Genomic DNA, 8,059 nt, shown 5'->3' with positions numbered 1-8,059 from the left:
AAGAAGGGATAGAGGGTGTTACAGTAGAAGAGGAAGAAGGGATAGAGGTGTTACCCTAGAAGAGGAAGAGGGTGCTGGATAGGAAGAGGGTAGAGGGTTACAGAGAAGAAGGGATAGAGGTGTTACAGTGGAAGAGGAGGAAGGGATAGAGGGTGTTACAGTAGAAGAGGAAGAAGGAGATAGAGGGTGTTAAGTAGAAGAGGAGGAAGGGATAGAGGGTGTTACAGTAGAACTGGAAGAGGAAGAAGGATAGAGGGTGTTACAGTAGAAAGAGGAAGATAGAGGGGATAGTGGAGGGGGTTAGGGTGTTGGAAGAGGAAGAAGGGATAGAGGGTGTTACAGTAGAAGAGGAGGAAGGGATAGAGGGTGTTACAGTGGAAGAGGAGGAATGGATAGAGGGTGTTACAGTAGAAGAGGAGGAAGGGATAGAGGGTGTTACAGTGGACGAGGAAGAAGGGATAGAGGGTGTTGCAGTAGAAGAGGAGGAATGGATAGAGGGTGTTACAGTAGAAGAGGTGGAATGGATAGAGGGTGTTACAGTAGAAGAGGAGGAAGGGATAGAGGGTGTTACAGTGGAAGAAGGGATAGAGGGTGTTACAGTGGAAGAAGGGATAGAGGGTGTTACAGTAGAAGAGGAAGAAGAGGAGTGGAAGAAGGGATAGAGGGTGTTACAGTGGAAGAGGAGGAAGGGATAGAGGGTGTGGAAGAGGCTGACAGTGAGGGAAGAGGGATGTTACAGTAGAAGAGGAAGAAGAGGGTGTTACAGTAGAAGAGGAAGAAGGGATAGAGGGTGTTACAGTGAAGAAGAGGAGGAAGGGATAGAGGGTGTTACAGTAGAAGAGGAAGAAGGGAAGAGGAGTAGAAGAGGAAGAAGGGATAGAGGGTGTTACAGTAGAAGAGGAAGAAGGGATAGAGGGTGTTACAGTGGAAGAGGAGGAAGGGATAGAACAGTAGAAGAGGAAGAAGGATAGAGGTGGTACAGTGGAAGAGGAAAGGGATAAAGGGGATAGAAGAAGGTGCTACAGTAGAAGAGGAAGAAGGATAGAGGGTGTTACAGTAGAAGAGGAAGAAGGGATAGAGGGTGTTACAGTGGAAGAAGGGATAGAGGGTGTTACAGTGGAAGAAGGGATAGAGGGTGTTACAGTAGAAGAGGAAGAAGGATAGAGGGTGTTACAGCAGAAGATGGGATAGAGGGTGTTACAGTGGAAGAGGAAGAAGGGATAGAGGGTGTTACAGTGGAAGAGGAAGAAGGGATAGAGGGTGTTACAGTGGAAGAGGAAGAAGGATAGAGGGTGTTACAGATAGAAGAGGAGGAAGGATAGAGGGTGTTACAGTGGAAGAAGGGATAGAGGTGTTACAGAGGGAAGAGGAAGAAGGGATAGAGGGTGTTACAGTAGAAGAAGGGGTGACATTGAAGAAGGGATAGAGGGTGTTGCAGTAGAAGAGGGAGGAAGTTACAGTGGAAGAAGGGATAGAGGTGTTACAGTGGAAGAGGAAGAGGAGATAGAGGGTGTTACAGTAGAAGAGGAGGAAGGGATAGAGGGTGTTACAGTGGAAGAAGGGATAGAGGGTGTTACAGTGGAAGAAGGGATAGAGGGTGTTACAGTAGAAGAGGAGGAAGGGATAGAGGGTGTTACAGTGGAAGAGGAGGAAGGGATAGAGGGTGTTACAGTAGAAGACATCTGGGATAGAGGGTGTTACAGTGGAAGAGGAGGAAGGGATAGAGGGTGTTACAGTGGAAGAGGATGGATAGAGGGTGTTACAGTAGAAGAGGAAGAAGGGGATAGAGGGTGTTGTGGAAGAGGAGGAAGGGATAGAGGGTGTTACTGAAAGAAGGGATAGAGGGTGTTACAGTGGAAGAAGGGATAGAGGGTGTTACAGTAGAAGAGGAAGAAGGGATAGAGGGTGTTACAGTAGAAGAGGAAGAAGGGATAGAGGGTGTTACAGTGGAAGAAGGGATAGAGGGTGTTACAGTGGAAGAAGGGATAGAGGGTGTTACAGTAGAAGAGGAAGAAGGGATAGAGGGTGTTACAGTGGAAGAAGGGATAGAGGGTGTTACAGTAGAAGAGGAAGAAGGGATAGAGGGTGTTACAGTGGAAGAGGAAGAAGGGATAGAGGGTGTTACAGTGGAAGAGGAGGAAGGGATAGAGGGTGTTACAGTGGAAGAGGAGGAAGGGATAGAGGGTGTTACAGTGGAAGAGGAAGAAGGGATAGAGGGTGTTACAGTAGAAGAGGAAGAATGGATAGAGGGTGTTACAGTAGAAGAGGAAGAAGGGATAGAGGGTGTTACAGTGGAAGAAGGGATAGAGGGTGTTACAGTGGAAGAAGGGATAGAGGGTGTTACAGTAGAAGAGGAAGAAGGGATAGAGGGTGTTACAGTAGAAGAGGAAGAAGGGATAGAGGGTGTTACAGTAGAAGAGGAAGAAGGGATAGAGGGTGTTACTGTGGAAGAGGAAGAAGGGATAGAGGGTGTTACAGTGGAAGAAGGAATAGAGTGTTACAGTAGAAGAGAAGAAGAAGGGATAGAGGGTGGTGAGCTAGGAATTAGAAGAGGAAGAAGGGATAAAGGGTGTTACAGTGGAAGAAGGGATAGAGGGTGTTACAGTAGAAGAGGAAGAAGGGATAGAGGGTGTTACAGTAGAAGAGGAAGAAGGGATAGAGGGTGTTACATTGGAAGAATGGATAGAGGGTGTTACAGTGGAAGAGGAAGAAGGGATAGAGGGTGTTACAGTAGAAGAGGAAGAAGGGATAGAGGGTGTTACAGTAGAAGAGGAAGAAGGGATATAGGTGTTCAGTGGAAGAAGGGATAGAGGGTGTTACAGTGGAAGAAGGGATAGAGGGTGTTACAGTAGAAGAGGAAGAAGGGATAGAGGGTGTTACAGTAGAAGAGGAAGAAGGGATAGAGGGTGTTACAGTAGAAGAGGAAGAAGGGATAGAGGGTGTTACAGTGGAAGAAGGGATAGAGGGTGTTACAGTGGAAGAAGGAATAGAGTGTGTTACAGTAGAAGAGGAAGAAGGGATAGAGGGTGGTACAGTAGAAGAGGAAGAAGGGATAAAGGGTGTTACAGTGGAAGAAGGGATAGAGGGTGTTACAGTAGAAGAGGAAGAAGGGATAGAGGGTGTTACAGTAGAAGAGGAAGAAGGGATAGAGGGTGTTACAGTGGAAGAAGGGATAGAGGGTGTTACAGTGGAAGAGGAAGAAGGGATAGAGGGTGTTACAGTGGAAGAGGAAGAAGGGATAGAGGGTGTTACTGTGGAAGAGGGGAAGAAGGGATAGACACAGAAGAGGAGGAAGGGATAGTGGGTGTTACAGTGAAGAAGAAGGGATAGAGGGTGTTACAGTAGAAGAGGAAGAAGGGATAGAGGGTCTTAGAAGGGGTGTTACAGGAAGAAGGGATAGAGGGTGTTGAAGAGGAGATAGAGGAAGGGATAGAACAGTGGAAGAGGAAGAGATAGAGGGTGTTACAGATAGAGGGTGAAGAGAAGAGGAAGGGATAGAGGGTGTTACAGTGGAAGAAGGGATAGAGGGTGTTAGAAGAGGAACAGTGGAAGAAGGAAGGGATAGAGGGTGTTACAGTAGAAGAGGAGGAAGGGATAGAGGGTGTTACAGTGGAAAGAGAGGAAGAGGAAGAAGGGATAGAGGGTGTTACATAGAAGAGGAAGTGTTAGAGGGTGTTACAGTGGAAGAGGAAGAAGGATAGAGGGTGAGTGGAAGAGGAGAAGGGATAGAGGGTGTTACAGTGGAAGAGGAGGAAGGGATAGAGGGTGTTACAGTAGAAGAGGAGGAAGGGATAGAGGGTGTTACAGTGGAAGAGGAAGAAGGGATAGAGGGTGTTACAGTGGAAGAGGAGGAAGGGATAGAGGGTGTTACAGTAGAAGAGGAAGAAGGGATAGAGGGTGTTACAGTGGAAGAAGGGATAGAGGGTGTTACAGTAGAAGAGGAAGAAGGGATAGAGGGTGTTACAGTAGAAGAGGAAGAAGGGATAGAGGGTGTTACAGTGGAAGAAGGGATAGAGGGTGTTACAGTGGAAGAAGGGATAGAGGGTGTTACAGTAGAAGAGGAAGAAGGGATAGAGGGTGTTACAGTGGAAGAAGGGATAGAGGGTGTTACAGTAGAAGAGGAAGAAGGGATAGAGGGTGTTACAGTGGAAGAGGACGACCTGGGTGTTACAGTGGAAGAGGAGGGCCGTGAGGGTGTTACAGTGGAAGGGAGGAGAAGGGATAGAGGGTGTTACAGTGGAAGAGGAAGAAGGGATAGAGGGTGTTACAGTAGAAGAGGAAGAATGGATAGAGGGTGTTACATAGAAGAGGAAGAAGGGATAGAGGGTGTTCAGTGGAAGAAGGGATAGAGGGTGTTACAGCAGAAGAGGAAGAAGGGATAGAGGGTGTTACAGTAGAAGAGGAAGAAGGGATAGATGTTACATGGCCAGAAGAGGAAGAAGGGATAGAGGGTGTTACTGTGGAAGAGGAAGAAGGGATAGAGGGTGTTACAGTGGAAGAAGGAATAGAGTGGGTTACAGTAAAAGAGGAAGAAGGGATAGAGGGTGGTACAGTAGAAGAGGAAGAAGGGATAGAGAGTGTTACAGTAGAAGGAAGAAGGGATAGAGGGTGTTACGCAGAAGAGGAAGAAGGGATAGAGGGTGTTACAGTAGAAGATAGAAGAAGGGATAGAGGGTGATTGGAAGAATGGATAGAGGGTGTTACAGTGGAAGAGGAAGAAGGGATAGAGGGTGTTACAGTAGAAGAGGAAGAAGGGATAGAGGGTGTTACAGTAGAAGAGGAAGAAGGGATAGAGGGTGTTACAGTGGAAGAAGGGATAGAGGGTGTTACAGTGGAAGAAGGGATAGAGGGTGTTACAGTAGAAGAGGAAGAAGGGATAGAGGGTGTTACAGTAGAAGAGGAAGAAGGGATAGAGGGTGTTACAGTAGAAGAGGAAGAAGGGATAGAGGGTGTTACAGTAGAAGAAAGAAGGGATAGAAGGGAAAGATAAGGGAAGGAATAGAGGGTGTTACAGTAGAAGAGGAAGAAGGGATAGAGGGTGTTACAGTAGAAGAGGAAGAAGGGATAGAGGGTGTTACAGTGGAAGAAGGGATAGAGGGTGTTACAGTAGAAGAGGAAGAAGGGATAGAGGGTGTTACAGTAGAAGAGGAAGAAGGGATAGAGGGTGTTACAGTGGAAGAATGGATAGAGGGTGTTACAGTGGAAGAGGAGGAAGGGATAGAGGGTGTTACAGTAGAAGAGGAGGAAGGGATAGAGGGTGTTACAGTAGAAGAGGAAGAAGGGATAGAGGGTGTTACAGTGGAAGAAGGGATAGAGGGTGTTACAGTGGAAGAAGGGATAGAGGGTGTTACAGTGGAAGAGGAGGAAGGGATAGTGGGTGTTACAGTAGAAGAGGAGGAAGGGATAGAGGGTGTTACAGTAGAAGAGGAAAAAGGGATAGAGGGTGTTACAGTGGAAGAAGGGATAGAGGGTGTTACAGTGGAAGAAGGGATAGAGGGTGTTACAGTGGAAGAAGGGATAGAGGGTGTTACAGTGGAAGAGGAGATAGAGGGTGTTACAGTGGAAGAGGAAAGGGAGATAGAGGGTGTTACAGTAGGGTGTTACAGTGGAAGAGGAGGAAGGGATAGAGGGTGTTACAGTGGAAGAAGAAGGATAGAGGGTGTTACAGTGAAGAGGAGAAGGATAGAGGGTGTTACAGTAGAAGAGGAAGAAGGGATAGAGGGTGTTACAGTGGAAGAAGGGATAGAGGGTGTTACAGTAGAAGAGGAAGAAGGGATAGAGGGTGTTACAGTAGAAGAGGAAGAAGGGATAGAGGGTGTTACAGTGGAAGAGGAAGAAGGGATAGAGGGTGTTACAGTGGAAGAAGGGATAGAGGGTGTTACAGTAGAAGAGGAAGAAGGGATAGAGGGTGTTACAGTAGAAGAGGAAGAAGGGAAAGGGTGTTAAGTGGAAGGGATAGAGGGTGTTACAGTAGAAGAGGAAGAAGAAGGGATAGAGGGTGTTACAGTGGAAGAGGAAGAAGGGATAGGGTGTTACAGTGGAAGAGGAAGAAGGGATAGAGGGTGTTACAGTGGAAGAGGAGGAAGGGATAGAGGGTGTTACAGTGGAAGAGGAAGAAGGGATAGAGGGTGTTACAGTGGAAGAGGAAGAAGGGATAGAGGGTGTTACAGTAGAAGAGGAAGAAGGGATAGAGGGTGTTACAGTGGAAGAAGGGATAGAGGGTGTTACAGTGGAAGAAGGGATAGAGGGTGTTACAGTGGAAGAGGAAGAAGGGATAGAGGGTGTTACAGTAGAAGAGGAAGAAGGGATAGAGGGTGTTACAGTAGAAGAGGAAGAAGGGATAGAGGGTGTTACAGTGGAAGAATGGATAGAGGGTGTTACAGTGGAAGAGGAAGAAGGGATAGAGGGTGTTACAGTAGAAGAGGAAGAAGGGATAGAGGGTGTTACAGTAGAAGAGGAAGAAGGGATAGAGGTGTTACTGTGGAAGAGAAGATAGAGGGTGTTACAGTGGAAGAAGGAATAGAGTGTGTTACAGTAGAAGAGGAAGAAGAAGGGATAGGGTGTTACAGTGGAAGAGGAAGAAGGGATAGAGGGTGTTACAGTAGAAGAGGAAGAAGGGATAGAGGGTGTTACAGTAGAAGAGGAAGAAGGGATAGAGGGTGTTACAGTGGAAGAAGGGATAGAGGGTGTTACAGTGGAAGAGGAAGAAGGGATAGAGGGTGTTACAGTAGAAGAGGAAGAAGGGATAGAGAGTGTTACAGTAGAAGAGGAAGAAGGGATAGAGGGTGTTACAGTGGAAGAAGGATAGAGGGTGTTACAGTGGAAGAAGATAGAGGGTGTTAAGGGATAGAGGGTGTTACAGTAGAAGAAGAAGGGATAGAGGGTGTTACAGTAGAAGAGGAAGAAGGGATAGAGGGTGTTACAGTAGAAGAGGAAGGGATAGAGGGTGTTACAGTAGAAGAGGAAGAAGGGATAGAGGGTGTTACAGTGGAAGAAGGGATAGAGGGTGTTACAGTGGAAGGGATAGAGGGTGTTACAGTAGAAGAGGAAGAAGGGATAGAGGGTGTTACAGTAGAAGAGGAAGAAGGGAAGGAAGAAGGGATAGAGGGTGTTACAGTAGAAGAGGAAGAAGGGATAGAGGGTGTTACAGTAGAAGAGGAAGAAGGGATAGAGGGTGAGTGGAAGAATGGATAGAGGGTGTTACAGTGGAAGAAGGGATAGAACAGTGGAAGAGGAGAAGGGATAGAGGGTGTTACAGTAGAAGAGGAGGAAGGGATAGAGGGTGTTACAGTGGAAGAAGGGATAGAGGGTGTTACAGTGGAAGAAGGGATAGAGGGTGTTACAGTGGAAGAAGGGATAGAGGGTGTTACAGTGGAAGAGGAGGAATGGATAGAGGGTGTTACAGTAGAAGAGGAGGAAGGGATAGAGGGTGTTACAGTAGAAGAAGGGATAGAGTTACAGTGGAAGGAGATAGAGGGTGTTACAGTGGAAGAAGGGAAGAGGGTGAGTAGAAGAGGAAGAAGGGATAGAGGGTGTTACAGTGGAAGGAAGGAAGTGTTACAGTGGAAGAAGAGGGTGTTACAGTAGAAGTGGAAGAGGAAGGGATAGAGGGTGTTACAGTAGAAGAGGAGGAAGGGATAGAGGGTGTTACAGAGGAAGAAGGGATAGAGGGTGTTACAGAAGAAGGGATAGAGGGTGTTACAGTGGAAGAGGAGAGGTGGAAGAATAGAGGGTGTTACAGTAGAAGAAGGGATAGAGGGTGTTACAGTAGAAGAGGAGGAATGGAGGATAGAGGGTGTTACAGAAGAAGGGAGGGGAAGAAGAGGAGAAGGGTGTTACAGTGGAAGAGGAAGAAGGGATAGAGGGTGTTACAGTAGAAGAAGAAGGGATAGAGGGTGTTACAGTAGAAGAAGAGGAAGGGAGAGGTGTTACAGTAGAAGAAGGGATAGAGGGTGTTACAGTGGAAGAAGGGATAGAGGGTGTTACAGTGGAAGAGGAAGAAGGGATAGAGGGTGTTACAGTGGAAGAGGAGGAAGGGATAGAGGGTGTTACAGTGGAG

Source organism: Oncorhynchus nerka, unplaced genomic scaffold (assembly GCF_034236695.1).
Source record: "Oncorhynchus nerka isolate Pitt River unplaced genomic scaffold, Oner_Uvic_2.0 unplaced_scaffold_1089, whole genome shotgun sequence".
Classification (NCBI taxonomy): domain Eukaryota; kingdom Metazoa; phylum Chordata; class Actinopteri; order Salmoniformes; family Salmonidae; genus Oncorhynchus; species Oncorhynchus nerka.
Note: the sequence above shows the minus strand (reverse complement) of the source record.